Source organism: Taudactylus pleione, unplaced genomic scaffold (genome assembly GCF_031769625.1).
Source record: "Taudactylus pleione unplaced genomic scaffold, aTauple2 ptg000386l, whole genome shotgun sequence".
In the NCBI taxonomy this organism is placed as follows: Eukaryota; Metazoa; Chordata; class Amphibia; order Anura; family Myobatrachidae; genus Taudactylus; species Taudactylus pleione.
Genome location: NW_028284787.1, coordinates 6,330,003 through 6,351,343, shown reverse-complemented (window position 1 = coordinate 6,351,343; position 21,341 = coordinate 6,330,003). Strand labels below are relative to the sequence as shown.

Genomic DNA, 21,341 nt, shown 5'->3' with positions numbered 1-21,341 from the left:
CTGAAACATATAGTGGGTCACTGGCGAAGAAATGATTTAGCTAAGCAATTAGCCACAGCTGAAATGAAAAACATTTTTGACTGTGGCACTTTGACCCCGGGAGGCCTAAACCTTGACTTTGAAATCAAGTGGTTTTCATAATATTTAATGTTGGTCTGCACTTTTCTTACCTTTTGCACGTTGCACTTTTTGAATTAAGCCCTCATGAGAGATTGTAATGTTATATGTATATATAAAATAATGGAGTATTAATTGTGATTTTTTTATTCTTTTATTTGTCCATCATCTGGAGTGCCTGACATCCAATTTTAAATATAACAAAGACGGAGCGAATATGATTTGAGGAACTTATTGTTGCTATCTCCATGACAACAAATGAGGATTTCACTGTTGGCTATAAGAATATCCCGGATGTGATGTATCGGGAGGCTATTCTCTGGAAGACTATGCGATACAATCTGCTACGGAGAATATCGGGTTGCCAAGGCAACACCGGAAGTGACGCGGGACAGGCATGTGGACGGCGCTGGCGCAGCAAAGGATCATGGACAATGTAGTTGATCCCTGTATAGAGATCAGCTGTGCCGGCGCCTATCCGATTGGACAAGGGGGGTTTTTAAGGGATAGGAAACTGGTAACATACACTCACCATTTCGAACTTACCTTGAAAAAGACTCCAGAACGGGGGTCGAAACGCGTCGGTAGAACGGAGACCTCGGCGGCTGACGGGGATCACGATTGACACGGACCCAGGCTGGGGAGCTGTATCACTGAAGTGACCGGGACTTCTACTGATGTTTTACACCACATGTTCCTTTTAGCACGGATCCAGTAAACGTCATCTTTGTTGCCTCCTTGGGGATCCCTGTGTGATTTTCTATTCATTTGTTTTTATGTATATGCTTTATTAAACTGTACTTCACCATATGCATATTATATTTCTTTTCTGGGTACACTGTGATTGGTCTTGAGAGTTTACAACTCCAGAGTTCATCTCGATCTGCAGTCCCAGATTACCCATTACCATCTGGTCTTATAGGAGCGCAGGTTATATGATCACTATATCATTTTACATTGCATTATACCTTATTGGTGGTGGAGGTGTGGGAACCACCTTTTATAGAGATCACTGACTCACTGCTCATTTGTGCGCATCACACTTGCTCTTCTATTTTGCACATCTAATTCCAGCATAGCTGTTATGGTGTCAGTAATCCGCTGTGCACCTGGGTGATTGCTGTCATACTTGTTTGCCATGCAAACGATTGTTTGACAGTTAATTGTTTTTTGGAGGATACGCTACAAGTAGTCTTCCTTCTGGGATGAAGATCCACTCACAGCAACAGCAGCAGCAACAGGCGTAGTCATCTAGGATCCTTCTGAGGAGTCACGGATAGGAGAGGAGTCAATCATGCTTCGAATAACAACATTGGATGCAGCAGGACTACTCCCGAAGATGATGAATGAGGATGTTGATGATGCAGGTGTTGGTGTTGGAGATCGAAGGCACTTGGATCCCACAGAGAGGGAGCAGGTAGCGACACTGGACTTGTTACGTTTTGAGTTTTGGAACTTGGCGACATACACTTTGATATTTGATGAATGCGCTCCAAGTGACGTAACAAGGAGGAGGTTCCTAGGTGGTTTAGGTCCCTCCCTCTACTCACTTTTGCTTTACAACGGTCACATATGGCTTGACAACTGTTGTCCGGATTAGGATGGAAATAAATCCACATGTGAGAAGTGGATTTTTTTTGTCTTTTGCCCCGGCATGACAACAATGCGCTTTGGCTTTTCAATCCATGTGCAACACCTGTTGTCTAACTTACACAAAGGACATCCTTGGCATCAACATCCTCATCACCTTTAGCACTTTCAGCTACCAAAATATCCTTCTCCGCCATGTGCAGTTCCACAGAAGCATCCTCGATGACTACGTCTGCAAGATATTGACTGCCCTTCCCCACATTTACAGAGGGCACACAAATGTTGGAACTTGGAGGATCCTCCAGTACACTAGTATTTAGGTCTGTCTCACAGATGGCAACTGCGGACACACTTGCACTCTCCTTGGGGATTCGTGATTTCGATTTATCAGGGCACACAGTTGTTTTTTCCAAAGCTGTCTTACTCATCTAAACAACTTTACATTTTTAATGGTACCACCACCACTACAAGCAGAAGGGCTATCAGAATCAGAACCACAGTCTTCCTAAAGAAAGACAAAGGCCTTATCCTTTCCTTGCCAGTTCATGTAGTGAATGGCATATTGCCATTTTTTTGTTTATCTAAAGGCAAATTTCCTTTCAATTTTTTTTTCTTAACTTCAGTAAAAGTAGCTTTACCTTATCGATGGCGTGACTTAAGCCCTGGGGCATGGGCCTTCATAGAGGACGATGAAGTTGACGACCTTGCACTGCTGGCGGCAGCTATAACATGTGGTTGTTGGCCTTGCTCTCCTGTCATGTGACAGCCCTCCATATTTTCTGCGGTTTTGAAGCAGTGTCACCAGCACCAATAGTGTAGCCAAGGTGCAGTTACAAAATTCACACACGTAAATAAAATAAATTGACTATATATATTTTTTTTTTTTTTTGACGGTCCAGAACTTGGGCCAAGAGCACCGATTGATGACAACTGGAGTCAGGCAGCACTAGTTTGTGTTGCTGTATCTTGTGCGGCGAAGCCTAACACACACATACACACGTTAAATTGACAAATGATTACAATTTATCATTTACACATAAGATTAATGATAAAGAAATTGAATATTTAGATTTGGTATTGAGTGGGGAGGGGAAGAGTGTAATTAGTCGGAACTTTGTGAAGAAAGTCGATACCAATAGCTATGTCCACTACAAAAGTGGACATATGAGAAAGTGGAAGACTAATATACCTTACTCCCAGTAGGATCCGCAGAAATTGTAGTTCAGACATGGACTTTAATCTATTAAGATAGATTTCAGGGTAGAGGCTATCCAGACACACTCATTGCACATGCAGAGGAACGGGCAAGTGGCATTGACCGTAAAGATCTCCTTATTTATAAGAACAAGATGTCAGGTGACGAAATGAATTAAGTCATTTTTTTTTTTTTTTATAAACTATTGAGCAAATCACAATGCAATAGTACAGTCAAACATTCAAGGATAAATTACAACACAAAATATGCTGATAATTTAAAAACTGTAGTCTCTCAAAACAATAATATAGTGATTCATTTTCTCAGTATAGTAAAGAAAAAACAATATAGAAGCAAGAAAAATATCTTGCGGCAACGGTGTGGCAAACCGTCTAAAAGTAAGAAAGAAAAAAAAGAAAAGCATAAACCAGAAAAAAAACAAGGTAAAATAAGGGGAATAAAGGGTGGATCAGCTCTAAGTGAAAAAACATTCTTTCAATCTAAATATAATAATAGAAAAAATAAAAAATTAAATGTTGAATGGCGAGGATATGTTTTGATATGTCAGCCAAGAGGACCATGTTTTATCAAAAGATTTCGATGTATTGCGTAATAACGCGGTCATGTATTCCATCTTGTAGACATACCAGATACGTGATAATATTGCCTGCATAGGAGAAGGATCAGAGTTTTTCCAATCCGCTGCTATCTGGCAGGTCATAGCAGATACTATATGTCGGAATAACTTATTCTGATATCATGACAAGGTGGGCAGATTTAAGGGAAGTAGAAAATGCTGAGGATCGGAGGGAATCGTGGTCTCAAAGAGGCGCGAGAGGAAATCGACAACCTCTTGCCATATACTGGCTAATTTGGGACAAGTCCACCAGATATGCAAAAAAGTGCCCACGCTATTACAACCCCTCCAGCATCTGTCCGAAGCGTCGGGGAACATTACTTGGAGCCGAGATGGCACATAATACCATCGATATAATTTGTAAGTGTTTTCCTTAATTTTGACGCAAATAGATCTGGCGGCAGCGTTGTCCCAAATCTCCGTCCAATCCACAGCATCTATAGAATGTCCCAAATCCCGTTCCCATGCCAATACATGAGATTCCCAATTGGGTCTTATTTCTACTATTTACTCCCTGTTAGGGGAAGAAGTAAGACCCCTAGTGGAGGGTCGTCTCCAACATATAGACTCAAAAGTAGTCAAAGGTCTGCAAATTAAAATTGAACTAATTTTGGAGTGGAAGTGTCTAATTTGTAGGAACCGAAAAAATTCTTTGGATGGGATTGATACTTTTTCCTGGATTTCAGAGAATTGTGGAAAATTAGTATCAATAGTGATATCGTTTACATAATATATATTACCCGATAACCAGGCAGTAAAGGATGATTTGCATAAACCTGGAGGGAAAATGGGATTGTGAAATAACGGAATCAAAGGGGACGGGCCTGGAGCCAACTTAAAACGTCTATTGAGTAAATCCCAGATTGCTAAAGAACAAGAAATTACAGGGTGAGAAGAAACCATCCGGGGGCGATGAATCCTAGATATCCATAGAAGGGAACATATAGTGGTCAGTCCCAGCTCCTCGGCTTCGATAGCAACCCAGACCCTCCTTGCATTAAAGTTACACCACTGAGCACAGTGAGAGAGCTGCACAGCATAATATTTTTTAAAATCAGAGATACCCAAACCTCCTCCCCTGGAAGGACGTTGAAGCAGCTTTAGTCTGATCCATGGGCGTTTCCGGTTCCATATGAAATTTGATACTGAAGGAATTTGAACACGTAGGGAGGAATATAAATCGGAAGGGTCTGAAATAAATACAAGAGCCGAGGGAGAACGTTCATCTTACCCGAATATATTCTACCTATCCAAGAAATAAAATAATTGGACCAGTCATACAAATCAGACTTAATACTATCTAGCAGGCGAGAAAAGTTTGCCTGAAACAGCTGATGATAGTGATGAGTTAAGAAAACGCCGAGATATTTGATCTTTTATTTATGCCAGGTACAGGAGAGCATGGCCTCTAGGGATTGTTTCAGGGTAGCTGGGAGATAGAAATCGAGAACTTCAGTCTTGGTAACATTAATTTTATAACCCGAGTATTGAGAATATGAATGTATTTCCTCTAAAAGTGAATTTAGGGATTGGGCCGGGTCAGTGAGAGATACTAAAACATCGTCGGCATATAATTCAATTTTATATTCAGATGGGCCTGTGGATATTCCTGAAATAGCTCTATTACAACGGATCCTTGCCGCCAGGGGTTCCATAACGAGAGCAAATATTAAAGGAGAGAGGGGACAACCCTGCCGAGTACAGTTAGTGATCCCAAAACTAGAAGAGTAAACACCATTGACCGAGACCCGCTCCATGGGGGAACGGGTAGAGTGCCACAACGCCATCTAAAAATTTGCCTGAGCAGCCCATTTTGTCTAGAACCGCAAATATAAAGGGCCAGGAAATGCTGTCGAAGGCCTTCTCCGCGTCTAGAGCTAAAATCAGGGAAGGAGGTTTCCTTTTATGAATAGAATGTATTAATATCAATGGCCCATCTAGTGTTATCCGATGCCTGACGTCCAGGTATAAAAACGACCTGATCTGGATGTATCAAATTAGAAAGCAAAGGAGCTAACCGAGTCGCTAAGATTTTAGCATAAATTTTCAGGTTGAATTTTAATAATGAAATCGGTCTATAGTTAATACAGTGAGTAGGATCACGATCAGGTTTAGGGATTACCACAATATCAGCCCGAGTCGTGTCAGGGGCAAAAGAAGCACCTTCCAAGATATTAAATAAAGATGTGAGATGTCGGGCAAGTTCCTTTGCAAACAACTTGTAGTATTGGGCTGTAAATCCATTGGGGCCTGGGACGGCAGAGGAACGCATCGATCTAATAGCAGCTATTGTCTCTTCATCTGAAATACGGTCATTGAGAGTAGATAATTGGGATTCTGAGAAACTAGGTAGGGGGGTAGAGGACAAATATGAACGTACCCCCTCGGCTCCAGCAGAAGTGGGAAGAAGAGAATCTGATAAATTATAAAGGGAACTATAAAAGGTCAGAAATTCCTCAGCCATAACTTCAGGATCATAGGTAAGAGAACCAGAAGACGGAGAGTGTAATTTGTCTATTGCACCTAATGCTTGTCTGCGAAGCAATTTATTAGATAATAAAGAATCAATTTTGTCACCTTTATCATAAAAGCGTTGACGAAGTTTTTGCAAGGTAAGCACAGCGCGGCGAGACAGAAGGGCATTAGGCTGACCTCGTAGTATCTCAATTTGGGCTAGCACGGAGGCGCTAGGAGATGTCTTATGTTAGCTCGATAGAACTAAGATTTGTGACTCAAGGGAATGAATTTCCTGCGCAGCCGCTTTCCTAACTGCTGAAGTTTTTGAAATGAGAAAACCCCGTATAGTAGCCTTATGGGCTTCCCAGAGGATACTAGAGGAAATATCAGGGGAGGTATTCTCCTCAAAATAGCGGGTCATCGCCAATTTTATTTCTAGCAGAGCGGAGGGATGTTGTAAAAGGGAATCATCAAGGAACCAATTACGCTTTCTATGAGGGGAATGATGTATTTCTAAAAGAATATAGACACCTGGATGGTCTGTCCATGTAAAGGGGGAAATACCGGCTTCTGTAACCATAGAGGTAATAGAGGAGGAAATATGTATCATATCTATCCTGGAATAATGTTGATGTGGGGCTGAAAAATGGGTATAGTCATTGGCATGGGGATGTTTAAGACACCAGGAATCACAAAGGCCATAATGTTTAAGGGAAGCCAGGAGAGTATGAGAAGCTCTAGGAAGAGACATCCCGGAGGAGTTTGCAGGTGGGTTAGATCTATCTAACAGAGGATCAATAAATGGTATTAAAATCTCCACTCATAATAATATGGCCCTGTGCCTCCCTGCTAATACGCCGGAACAGAGAATCAAAGAATTGGGGCTGCTCTTGATTAGGAGCATACACTGACACCAAGGTGAAAATCTCAGTACGGATGGTCCTGATCACTATAAGGAATCGACCCTCTGGGTCTATCACAGTTTTAATACGGACAAAAGGGACATTACGCTGAATTAAAATGGCTACCCCACGTTTTTTACAATTCGCTGAAGCAAAGAAGGTCTGGGTGAACCACCTACCTTGAAGCTGGGAATGCAGGCCCGTAAAATGCGTCTCTTGTATGAATGCAATATCTGCCTTCTCCCTCCTACAAGCCCCCAAGAAAACAGTATGCTTCTTAGGAGTTAAGACCATTCACATTAATAGATAGCAATTTAAAAGACATGGAAAAATATATAAAGAAATGCTATATGCATAACACACAGATATAATGAGTCAAAAATTTGGCCCAAGTATAGCCATCCTTGGGAACAGGAAGGAAAGAAATGTGGGGGGGGGAAACAAAGAAGAGCCACAAAAAAAAGAAACAGAAAGAAAAAGAAACAGAAAACCCATTTGGGTAAAAACCCTGGTAAATTGGGTCCCAAATAAGGACCGCAATAAAATCAATCAACATAACAATTATCAAGAGTATCAAAGGGAGCATGGGGTAGCGGAAGAACTGTCTAATAGAGTCAGGGCTGCCGGGACCCTTACATATAAGATCGGCAATAACCAAATCAAACAAAAATCCCTGTAGTACAGGGATCATAAACCTGTGTAAATATTAAGAAAAAAATTAAATAAAAATAAAATAAATAGGAAAAACAGGGAAAGGAAAAAGGGGAGGGATAGGTAAGGGCAAGAGGGCAGGGGAACAAGAAAAAAACAACATATAAATCTGAATATACATAGAAATAATAACATATGTTCGCAAAGAACCAAAGAGAGGACTGTTCCTCCCAAGTAACGTAAGAAAATTACAGTGCAAGGGAATTAAACCCTATCATAGAGAAATTCAACAACCGTAGATTAACCTCACAGTTCAAGTGGGATTAGAGTTCTCAGAATGGTGTCGGGATACCCTTGTCCACTCTGGTAATTGAGGATGAGAGCCTTGTGGTTTGGGAGAAAGTGTAGCACTTACCGGAGCAGAGGTTGGCGTCGGGAGGAGACTAAGCTTGGCTAGTAATTCTTGACCTCGAGTAAGGGTCTTAACATTATGCATAGAGTTATTTGCTGAGACCTGAAGCATAAAAGGGAATCCCCAACGATAATGAATTTGATGCTGTCATAGAATCTTAGTGACCGGCTGAAGGTCTCGCCGTTTTTGAATAGCGGAAGGGGCCAGGTCCTGAAAAACCTGCAGCTGCATATCTTGGAAGGGAATCACTGGAGAGTCTCGGATAGCTGACAAGATCCGTTCCTTTGAACGGAAGTAATGAAAATGAACAATGACGTCCCTAGGTGGTTGAGTAGGAGAGGGCATCGGACAAACAAAGTGCCCTATGGGCTCTGTCACATCTGTAAGGGTTGGCACCATGTGTTGAAAAAAGTATTTTAGAAACGATGCTAAAGAAGAACCAAGGACTGATTCTGCTATGTTATGGATACGTAAGTTATTATGGCGAGAACGATTCTCTTGGTCTTCTTGTCTTTCTTTGAGTGTCTCCATCTCGTCATGAAGTCTAGAGAGTTCTGTATCAAGGCGTTATTGGGAACGACATAAGTCATCTGATTTGGACTCCAGAGCATCTGTTCTGCTGCCGAGAGATGTCGGTTCTGACTTAAACTCTGTTATGGCTTTAGATAGTTCTTGTTTGAATGCAGATTGGACTCCCTCCAACTAACCCGTCATAACCGCTTGAATCTGGGGATCAATACCAGCATCAGACGAACATGGAGAGTACGGGGATTCTGGAAGCAATGAAGAACTCTGAGAGCCCTTAGATTTAGATCCGAAAAAATTTGCAGTGAACGGTGGAGGTTTTTTGCTTCTTTGCGACATAATGAGACAATAACAAAAAACAAACAAAAAAGTACTGTATGAAAAATAAGACACAGGGTTCTACAATATTGATCCAAGCAGGCTGAGTGGTAATATTAGGTGTACATCTCTAGCTCGTGCACTTTAGAGGGATCGTTAGAGACAAGAAAAGAAAAAAAAAAAAAAAGTTAAATAAAAATAATGAATATATAATAGCCAGTGCCACTTTCATAGCTTAATGTAGTAATCACTAAATACCACAAGAGGGGACCAGTGTATAAGAAATAGCAAATACAAGTACCAGAGTGAAAACTTTCAGGAGGAAGCAGACAACAATAAGTGAGAAATATTAACCCTGTGAGATATGTGAAAAGGGGCATATGCTGTTAATTATGCAGGGTTCCAGGTACAGAGATAAGGCCAACAGGTGTCAAGACCACATTTTCAGCACCAATGCAGATGCAAAGGGGGGGGCAGAGGGGGAGGCAAAACAGGATTATATTATTATAATAAAATTATATAGTCTCCCTTCAGGGACTCACCACCCCTCTATCACTCTCCAGAGTATCTCCATTTGAGAAGGCACTGTAAAACTGGCAGCCAGGCTGAGATTTGCTGAGGACAGAAAAAAAAAAAATCCAATATGGCTGCCGGAGGCTGAGGAGTCTGTCCGGAGCCGTCCCCAAGATCAGGAGCACAGGACCAGACAGCAGCAAGGAGGCAAGGGTTGGTGGTCCAGAGAGGCGGCCCGTGGTCAGCGGTGAGGAGCGGAGAGCGCTCAGGTGCCCGTAGACAGGGATGCGCTGACCAGACACCGCCAGAGGTCCCAAGAAGAAACCCGCTGGATCTATAAAATGAAAACCCTTACACCAAGAGGTCTCAACATAGATTTCAAATTATCAGAATTTCTGAAGGACTGAATCCCCAAGAGGAAGTCTGGGACTGTAGATGATACCTACATACATACCACCCTGGATACGCCCAACTACTTCCGAATTTGGAAGCTAAGCAGGGTCGGGCCAGATTAGTAATGAGGGAGACCACTCATAAATATCTGGTTATGTAGACACATCAAAATATGCAGTACCCTTTCTATAAAATATGGGGCATAAAGCCAGAAATCAACAAACCAAGAAAGAAGACCAATTCGACAGAATCCAGATAAATTCAGATATTGTATTTATATATTCCCCAATTGGAACTTTTTATTCTACTCATTTTATTTAATAATTCCAGAATGAGGGAGCTAGATTGAATTATTCCCACAACACCAGCACAATAATGAATTCCTTTACATTCATTTATCCATTCATGCATGTTGTTTGTTAAAGCAGAGGTCACCTGCTTTATTCTAATTTGCGCAGAATAGCAGGTTTACAGATGTCCACTAAAATATATTATGTCCATTCATGCACCTCTTTTATGTTTACCTAATTTTTAGTTCTAATCACCAAAAATAACTTAGCAAGGATACTCATGTCATTTATTCCATAATTTTTATATAAATGAACGCCGCAATAATCGGGATCTGGCAGAAGGACCAATTACCTAAATAAGATATAAGTACTTAAGGCAGAGTCAATTATCCGTCTGAATAAAAGGCTTCCCCACCATCAACCACCTACACAGCCCTGACGAGCACAAGCACAAGCGGGTGAAACGCGTTGGAAACCCCCCTCTCAACTAGCTTCACGGACTCCCGTCTCCAGCTTTCCGGTGAGGATCAGCGTGCATGCTCACCGCCGGTAAACACCCGCCAAGCAAGACAGTACATCCCAGAGACGCTGGCGGAGGACAGGATGAGAAGCCAGAAGATCGGACGGTATTCACAGCACTGCAGCCACACGGAAGTGTGGTGAGTAGTTATATACCTAGGACAGCCGAAGAACCATTTGGAAACAAGGTAGGAGAGACACTATCCACCTATACCCATCTGACACTTTGTATTCAGGACAGAAGTTGCAAAACAAAAACTCAGAACTACTTTGATATTTTTTTGCTACAAACACCATCTCCCCAGCTGACGAGCTGTTGATGTGAATAACATATCTGAGATCCAACCTGTATTTACTCTTTGCACACCGGAGTCTGCAATTATCTACCAGTATATATATGCATTTTAATATGTAATATGTGATTGTATTTTATCTTATTTATATTTTGTCACACTGTGTTTAGATTAAAAACTATTTTATTATACACTCACTGCACATTGAGTCATTAAACTCCCGGCTGCGCTGTTGTTTAGACACAATAACTACTATTTACCGCCAGAGGTCCGCTGCGGCTGGTCTCCAGACTCCAGTCCCCGGTTCAGGAGGAAGCAGGTAGGCTGCAATCAGCGAGCGCGCCTAGCACGCCCCGATTCTGCGGACCCTACCCGCATAGGCTGTACAAGAAGCAGGGGTATGGGGGAGAGCAGGTGCTGGGCTCTTTTAGCCGCAATAAAGGCTGCCGGGGCTCGCTGGAGCTATAGAGGTCCGGAGCTCAAGGAGAACTCGACTGCCTCCTTTGAGTCAAGCCACGCCCCCCCAAATGAAGTCATTTTTGTGACATAATATAATGAAAAAGAAAAGGAGATTAGGAACACTCTTAGTAAATATTGGAAAATCTTGAAAACCGATCCAGTCCTGAGTTCGTTCCTGCCAGAAAAACCACAAATAGCCTTTAGAAGAGCTAGTACCCTAAAGGATTATCTGGCACCAAGCCTCTTTAAACCTATCGATAATAGTATTAAATCCTGGCTTGGCAATTCAAAAGGTTTTTTTAAGTGCAATATGTGCAATGTCTTTAAATATGTGAGTCCAAACACTTATCGGCTTTACAATTTTAATAACACTAAGGAGTACAAAATAAAGAACCATATGAATTGTGTTACTACCTGGGTTATATACCAGTTGGAATGTCCATGCCATTTGAAATATATTGGCAAAACTAAGCGTTTTAAAGCTACGTATACAGGAACACATAAGGGGTATTAAAAACAAGGTTGACAACCATTTGGTACCAAAACACTTCTCGAAGTATCATAATTCTGACCCCTCACTTTTAAAGTGTAAGGCAATAGAGCATGTCCAGCTAGGCTCAAGAGGGGGAGATAGAGAGAAAAAACTCTCCCAAAGGGAGATGTTTTGGATATACTCCTTAAATACTATGTGTCCATACGGACTGAACGAATCATATGAAATTACATTCTTTTTAAAATGATGACTCTGTTTTCCCTTTGACTCAGATTTTGATCTCTGGATTAATTTTTAAATTGATGTTTTATATAGCTCTTATTTAAATGAATTTTATGTATTGTGTTGGACTTATTAATTATAAGTCATTTTTTATATCTAGGGTATCTTTATATTATGCACTTTATTTAGGTTTCATTGTGTAATCTATCTGGTTTTTATCTCTATTTATTGTAAATGTAGAACTTATATGTATCATTTACCAACTGCACTGTTATTAATGTTATCAGAATAATACATGACTTTCAGTATGTATTTATCTATAAGAAAATGGCGCTGCCCATATAGGTTGCTGGGCTACAATAAAATGGCCACCAACATTAGGCATATCCTAATACATTGTTGAAATACACAACACCCGCTTTTGTATTTTGAGGGCATAATTAGCCAGTTTGGACATAGGAATAGAAGCGCTTGCTCACTGTGTCCATCTGGTTACACAGGTGTTCAACGCATAATTAGTATCAAGTGTCCCCTTGGTTATCGCGAGATTTGCCGATCTCGTGCATGTGCAGTGATATCCAAGATGGCGCTGCCTGGCGTTTGTTGCAGGAAACATCGTAGATGGTCCTGTCATTAAGTTCTACACTATAAAAGGGGCTCATAGTGAGCATTTCTTTCATCCTCCTGACAAAGTCCCACCCAGTGAGCTGGGTCTAAGTGACAAAACGCGTTGAGGTGCTGTGCAGTTATCTCATACTTATTGTCTCTCCAGAGACCCACCTACCTTAAATGTAAGAACTTTGTTGTCTTTTTGTTTGTTTCTTGTGTCACATTAAAATCTAAAAAAATACTGCATTTTGAGAGCGCTATTCCTTCTGTATACCTACATGTTCCACTATTGAATACACGGCGAGGAGCAAGCGGAGACAAAGCGATTGTTCAGAATTCTAAGGCGTACTTTGATAAAGTTATCCGCTGTTATTGGAATTCATATTGAGAACTAATAACATGATGGCTCCATATAAAGACCCCCCTGATGTGCCTTTTTAATAATTGATGCAAGTATATTTAACAATTATCTTCGATATTCAAATATTTCTAAAATACTACACCAGAAAGCGCCTTTTCTCACCTCCTTTTTAAAAATCTACCACTATTCGAAACGATACAGCAACAGTCTCTCAGGAGAATATTGGCAGCCACCTGTGATACGGGGAGTGTATTTTTGAAGACTTCAATAAAAAGGACATATACACAGATATAGCTTGGTGTAGCGCTATAAACAGTACCCTTGTATTGCATTTTTTTTTTTTTGACTGTCCAGAACTTGGGCCCAGATGGACACAGCAGACAGCACAGCACCAGCCCAGATGGATCAGCAACAGCCCGGATGGACGCAACAGACAGCACAGCACCAGCCCACATGGATCAGCAACAGCCCAGATGGACAAGCAGACAACACAGCACCAGCCCAGAATGGATCAGCACCAGCCCAGGACACAGCACAGCACCAGCCCAGATTGATCAGCACCAGCCCAGATGGATGCAGCAGACAGCAGAGCACCAGCCCAGAATGGATCAGCACCAGCTATGCCACTTACCTGCCTAGCCTCTGCTCAGAGTGACCCATGATGAGTGTTGTGCTGCCCAGCAAGCACGCATCCAAGAGTGTTCTTAGTCTCCAAGTGTGAGTGGACGAGTGGCTTCAATAAGAAACCACAATTGAGAAATATTTGCCCTCTGTTTGGTACTTAGGGCCTGATTCAGAGCCGCTCGTAAGCGGCTGCCCATTCGTTCCGAGCGATGTTTGCCCAACTGCGCATGCGTACGGATCGTAATACGCATGCGCGAACCAGTCAGTGCAGCCGAAAAGGAGGAGGAGGCGTATGTGGGTGGTAACAGGGGAAGGTGCTTGAAAACGGGGAGTGGAGATCAGAACGCAGGCGTGCTTAAAAGGTCAAAACGGGCGTTTTATGGGTGTGCATAATTAATACAGCAGCGTCATTGACGACATCACTGGGTTATTTTATAGTCAGAACTGCTCGCAAGATTGTGGTAGGAAAAACCAACCACAAGAATAGCGAGCAGTTCATACGCTGGTCGATGTACTCGATTAATCTAATAAATAGCGGACATGACGTAGGATGCGAACGGCCAGGGGGCGTAGTTATCCAAAAAACGACCGCAAGATTTGTTCGCTCGTTCAGACATGGAGGCGTGAACAGACCGCAAAGAGCGAACGGTTCATTTGAATATCCACCCCCTTTTCCTGAATGACCGTCCGCAAATAGCGTCCGGCTCTGAATCAGGCCCTTAGTACAAAAGTTCATTAGACAAATGTATACAATAGCGTTAATAGATTTATCATTTCTTAACACATACATATATGTAACACTACACAATTGCAGATATGGATACCCTTTTGTACTCCCTAAATTATGAATTTTCATAAAATAAATTAGAATTTTCTTCAACACTACTAGTCATTATGGGCCTAATTCAGAGATGGAAGCAGATGCGGCTGCGTCTTTATACTGTCAGGACAGATTCTGAATTTACCAAGACAGCCACTTGCAGCGCCATAGGTCGCACCATTGAAGCTTGCACATTCTCCGTCTGACCATGCGTCCTATGTTAGCGCTACAGCATCTTTAGAAGCAGTCACTGTCAGCAATACGCGTGTCTGCCTAACCACCCACCTCCCAGGACTGATCACTGAAATCCTCAGCTCTTGCAGAACGAATCTGGATGCATCTCCTGACGGTAACCATAGTGACGCATACACTGTGCGACTTGGACACTGCATTATTGCAGCTGCGGTATCAAGCGGGGACTAACATCCAACAGCCCGCTACTTCTCCACTAAAGCTGGTCGGCTGTTTACGTTGAATGTGGGCATAGCCAGTGTTGCCACCCTCCCTCACCAAGGGAGACGGAGACGACACACGGGCCCAAGGCAAACTAGCCACTATCTGTACTTCACAGCAGCTTACTACTAGACCGGGAACCCAGGTAAAAGTGTCTCTGCCGCTATGCTTAGCTCGAACTGCTAAAGGGAAACAAAGAATTATCCCTAGATTGGTTGAGCGAGCCAAACATTTGATATATATATCCAAATTGAGTCAGATTTCACAAGACCACCTATGATACTGCTGTTGTGGTTAAATCCATTTAATGTGGTGGTGAGAACATAAGAGAGACTAAGTGGATCTAATATTTCTGAATGGAAATCAATAGTGCACTGGACTTTTTATTTATGTTGTTTTAGGCTATTTATAGCCAGTTTGTTTCTGTGTATCAATTTGTATGCAACTATATTGGTACAATATTGTGTAGCAAGATCAGAAGGTGTATGTACACTGTGCTGATATTATGCATTTTTTCCTATGGTAACTTGTACCACACTGTTACATACTATTTATATGTATGCATTTTTATTATTACATTTTTAATTTGATCACCCGTTGTTCTGACAGACTACCAGCGTAGTTTAATTACTCTTTTCTTGTTTATTTGAGGCTGGCATACCTCTTTTACTACAGTAGGCTGTCTTGTACTTATCAACTCCACGCTAATCAGTTATTCTGAATGTAATATTTTATGTTCAAACTTGTATTCTTGTGTTAGATAATGTCTCTCTTGCTTTGTGTTTTGGAGATTTGTGGCAGTGTTGTGTGTGAGAAAACATGAGTGTTTGGGTGTGGTGTGAGTCACCGCCCAGATAATATGTTGGAATGTCTAAAGTTCCTGGTTATGAACAAGGAGATGACAGTGGGAACACCTTTATAGTTGTCACCTATGTATGTAACTGGAAGGAGTCGGCAAGGCATATGTTGGACATTTTTTTAAATTAGAATTCTGGTACTACCGATAAATCCCTTTCTCAGATTCCACAGGGGACACTGGAGCCTCAGTACAATGGGGTATAGAAGTGGGTTAACCGGGAGCTGGCACCTTTAATAAAAAAATGTGAATGGTGAATGGTGGCTAGCTCTTCCCCTTTTTACCCCCCCCCAGTTCATAAACAAAACAACTGTGCCAGAGGAGAGCTGGAATGTAAGGAGAAGGAGACAGAGAAGCCACAGCATTCATATATAAAGAAGTTTCATAAAAGACAAACCAACATTCCAATCAGACAACAGGAACATAAACAACAGTCTGAATCTGGAAAATAGTAACAAATGCAGGTAGAGCAGCGCAGGGTGGTGTCCAGTGTCCCCTGTGGAATCGGAGAAAGGGATTTATCGGTAAGTACCAAAATCCTAATTTCTCCGTCATCCACTAGGGGGACACTGGAGCCTCAGTACAACGTGGACGTCCCAGAGCTCACATCCCGGGTGGGAGAGCGCTGAGAACCCTGCAAAACTGCACGGCCAAACTCTGAAGCGGAGGCCGCAAAAGTATCAAAACGGTAGAATCTTAGAAACGTGTGCTTGCCGGACCAAGTGGCTGCTCGACAAAGCTGGTTTAAAGAAACCCCACAAGCAGCCGCCCATGAAGGTCCTACCGAGCGCGTAGAATGCGCTGTAATGGAAGCCGGTGGTTGTCTGTAAGCCACCACATAAGCCTGTCTGATAGCCAGATGTATCCATCTGGAAATAGTTTGTTTGGAAGCCGGACAACGTGCTCAGGCCAAATCAAACCGAACAAACAAAACATCCAATTTACGGAGCGAAGCAGTCCTGTCAACATAAATCCGGAGCGCTCTGACTAAGTCTAAGGATTTAGAAGCTGGACACTCATCCTTAAACACAGGGACCACAATTGGTTGATTTATATGAAAAGGCAGATACAACAAAGGAAGGATTTTTGTGTGCGTAATTCTGCCCTATCTTTGTGGAAAATGAGATAAGGAATGTAGCATGATAAAGCACCCAGTTCAGACACAAGCCTCGCTGAGGAGAGTGCCAAAAGTTCCAAGTTAAGTACTTTATCTCCACCCTCTGTAGGGGCTTGAAGGTTTCAGACTGGAGAAAAGCCAATACCAAGTCTAAGTCCCATGGTGCTGCAGGAGGCACAAAAGGAGGTTGAAGCCTGACTACTCCTTGGAGAAAAGTCTGGATAACCGGCAATAAGGCCAATTTTCTCTGAAAGAAAATGGATAACGCGAGCCCTAATCATGGTAGGAATTACACCTGATGATATTCCTTTCTTTCTGAGAATGGCCCTTTCAGTAGCCATGCCGTCAAACGAAGCCGTCTTAAGTTTTGATAAATAAGCGGCCCCTGAAGGAGGTCGTCTTGTAGAGGAAGTGGCTACTGCTCGTCTACCAACAGATTCTTTATCTGCGAGTACCACGCTCATCTGGGCCAATCTGGTGCTATAAATAGCACTCTGACATTCTCGCGCTTGATTCTCTGAAGCGAGGAATTAGCGGGAAAGGAGGGAATAAGTATACGTAGTGGAACCTCCACGGTGTTGTCAGTGCATCCACTGCTGCTGCCTGTGGGTCCCTGGTCCGGGAACAGTAAATTGGTAATTTGTGGTTCATCCTCGATGCTATGAGATCGGCCGGTGGGCGACCCCACCTGAGAGTTAGTTGGTGAAATACCTGAGGATTGAGCGACCATTCCCCCGTATGAATGTCCTGCCGACAGAGATAATCGGCCTCCCAGTTTTCCACTCCTGGGATGAAGATAGCAGAGATCGCCACTACGAATTCCTCTGCCCAAAGCAGGATTCTGCTTACTTCCCTCATGGCGGCTCTGCTTTTGGTGCCGCCTTGTCTGTTTATATAAGCGACTGCTGTGGCATTGTCCGACTGTACTCTGATTGCCTGACCTTGCAACAGAGGATGCGCCAGCTGGAGAGCATAAAATACTGCTCTTAACTCTAAAATATTTATGGGCAGACCTGCCTCCCTCTGAGTCCAGGGCCCCTGAAAATGTTTTCCCTGGGTCACTGCTCCCCACCCTCTTAGACTTGCGTCTGTGGTGAGGAGAATCCAATCCCATACTGCGAACCGTCGTCCTGTCAGCAGGTGCGAGGGATTAAACCACCAAATGAGAGATGTTCTCGTCTGGGGAGACAAGAGGACTCGCTGGTGGAGAAATGGGTGGGATCCTGACCACTGGGAAAGAAGGTCCAACTGAAAAGGGGCGGGCATGAAATCTCGCATATTGAATTGCCTCGAAGGTCGCCACAGTCTTTCCTACCAGGCGGATACAGAGATGTACTGATACTCTGTGATGTCGCAGAATCAGGCGCACCATGTTTTGAATGGAAGAGACCTTGTCCTGGGGCAGAAATACCTTTTGTTCCACTGTGTCCAATATCATGCCCAGGAATAGCAGACGTTGTGTCGGAGTCAGGGAGGATTTTTTAAATTTAGAATCCACCCGTGTTGCAAGAGAAGATTCTGGGTTAAGTGAATGTCTATTAACAATCAAGCTACTGACAGGGCCTTGGTCAGGAGGTTGTCTAGGTATGGAACAATGACTACCCCCTGAAGCCGCAGCAGAGCCATCATGACGGCCATGACCTTTGTGAACACTCTTGGTGCCGACGAAAGACCGAAAGGTAGGGCCTGAAATTGCAAATGCAAGTCTAGGACCGCAAAGCAAAGAAAGGCCTGATGAGGAGGCCAGATGGGGATAAGCATCCTTTATGTCTAAGGACACAAGAAACTCGTCTTTCTCGAGTCCTGCTATAACAGATTGGAGAGACTCCATCTTGAACTTGAAGGTTCGAAGATAAGGGTTTAGATCCCTGAGATTGAGAATGGGTCTCATAGAGCCGCCCGGCTTGGGCACCATAAACAAGCTGGAATAAAAACCCTGACCTCTCTGATGGGTCGGAACCTTCACTACCACCTGGGACAATAACAGCTTCTGTGTTGCTTCTAGAATAACCACTCGCTTTTCTGATGCCAGTGGTAAACCAGTTGTGAAAAAAACGAGAAGGCGCATCTATTCTGAAGTCCAACTTCAGACCGTGGGTAATGATGTCCCTGACCCAAGCATCCTGGCAAGACTTGATCCACACTTCCCTGAAGTGTAGAAGACGAGCTTCCACCCTGTGATCCCCCAACTGAGAAAGGAGAGAGTCATGCGGAGGGTTTTGATGCAGCCTTGTCCTGCTGGGACCCAGATGTAGAGGATGTCGCAGTTCCACCTCGGCCTCTAGACCCGCGGGAGAAAGCCGGAGCTCCCCTGGAGCGTCCTCTAAACCTACCGCGGGCACGAAAGGGCCGAAAGGAAGGTCCTGCTGTAGGTCGTCTAGGAGGGGGAGCCGCAGATGGTAGGTAAGTGGATTTCCCACCAGTAGCCGGTGAGATCCACTTATCTAACTCCGTCCCAAAAAGAACCTCCCCGGTAAAAGGAAGAGCTTCTACTGCTCTCTTGGACTCTGCATCTGCGTGCCATAGACGCAGCCAAAGGGCTCTTGTGGCTGATACAGCTAAAGCCGAAGATCTAGCAGAAAGACTACATATGTACTTAGAAGCTTCCGCAAGGAAAGCGGCTGATTCTGCAATCTGTTCGGCCAGCTGAATAAGATCTTCAGTCTGCGTTCCGGTCCTGAGACCTTCAGCAAGCTGTGTAGCCCAGGCTTCGACAGCCTTATTTACCAAAGAGCTAACCAGTGCTGGACGCAGTGATACTCCTGCCACTGTATATATGGATTTTAGCGTGTTTTCGAGCTTTCTGTCGGAGGACTCCTTTAAGGAAACCGCCCCCAGCACAGGAAGCACTGTCTTTTTAGAAAGACAGGACACTGAGGATAATAAGATAAAACTTTCTTAGAGATTTGAAACTTCCTATCAGGGTGTTTCTACGCTGAGGTTAGGATATCATCCAACTCCTCTGAAGCTGGGAAAGTGACAGCCTGTCTAAATCTCTTACCAAAAATAGACTCTTTAGAAGTCACCTCTTCGCATAATTTCCTACTATCTGATGGAAATGCGAGTCTTCTATAAAAGGCCTGGCGTACTGCAGTGATTAATGCATCTACGCCCTGAGAAATAGGTTCTGACTCATCAGGAAACTGAACCTCTTCTTGAACCTCGCCCTCTTCAGGCTCCTGCACCTCCTCGTCATCCGAATCATCCCAATGTAAGGGATTCAGGATAAGTCTCTTATTAGGGACATTATATGACGAGGCAGTAGGGGGGGCCTGGGACATAACTTTAGTAAGTTCCCCCACAGATTTGGCTAAAGAACGTGCCCAATCTGGTTCAGGTGATCTCTGTCTGATCACCTCCCTGTCTCTGCGAGCTGCTTCAAGCTCATCAGACAGTTTTGATATAACAGATGTTATTTGATCAGACCATAACGGTTGGGATGGTGTGTCAGCAGGCTGAGGCTGAGATACACACTTGTCACACAGCAGAGAAGAGTTAGATTGTTCTTGTGTGAACTTCTCTGCACACTTTTTCCCATGAGAAGGATTTTTGTGCAGCTTTAGATCCCTTGGAAGCCATGCTGCAGCACTCTGTCACACACACCACACACACACAGTAGGTGATAGGACAGATACAGAGACATAGAAGGGGGGGGCGGAGAGGGAGATCTGCTATGCACCCTATGCAGCTCTAATTAATAGAGCTGTAAACACACACAAAAAAAAAAAAAAAACACCCCTTAATGGCCTTATTTAGCCGTCTGTGCAGCCTCCACGAGCAGCCCTGCTTCTAAAATGGCTCCCCAGTGTCCTTGAAGAAGCGCTGGGGTTGCTGGGAGGCAGGAGCAGAAGTCCGACTTAAGCTCCGCCCCCTCCGCTATGGCGCCTTCACAACACTAGCGGCTGCTGCTCTCCTGATTACCCACCTGAAGTCCTGGCTCTCCCGCTAGTCAGGGAGCCAGGACGCACTGACCTTAAAGCTTCCAATGCTGCCGGCGGCGGGGTTTGTGCTGAGGGAAGCCCGTGACGTGCGCCGCATGCAGCGCGTCTAGGGCTCCCCAGAGACTGAGGTCTCTGTAGCTGGAGACCTCAGCGCAGACCGCAGGCAGTAGCGTTGAGGTCTCCCCAGCAGCTCCAGCGGTGCAGACAGGCAGGGGCAGTGGGCTGCCTGTCTGTATCCTCATTAGGATTTTGCTTGTAGATCTATATAGTGTGCCTAAAAGAGCCTAGGTCCAGCTCCCAGGGCACAATTTTTAGACTGACCTGGGATGGGGTATAGAGGGGGAGGAGCTAGCCACCATTCAAAATTTTTTATTAAATGTGCCAGCTCCCGGTTAACCCACTTCTATACCCCATTGTACTGAGGCTCCAGTGTCCCCTTAGTGGATGAAGGAGAAATCTTAATTACCAAAAATAGTATTTAAATTCCCTGGATTCACGTCCACTAATTTGTACAAGTCACAGGTGTACTTTTAACACACACATACGGGATGTAGTCAGCATCCTGGCGTGAAGA

The 21,341-nt window shown here is 43.6% G+C and overlaps 1 protein-coding gene across 4 annotated transcripts in view; it reads left to right on the top strand.

The window, feature by feature from the left end:
* STX17 (syntaxin 17) overlaps positions 1 to 21,341 on the top strand; it is a 328,399-nt gene that overhangs the window by 205,485 nt on the left and 101,573 nt on the right. The window lies entirely within an intron of this gene.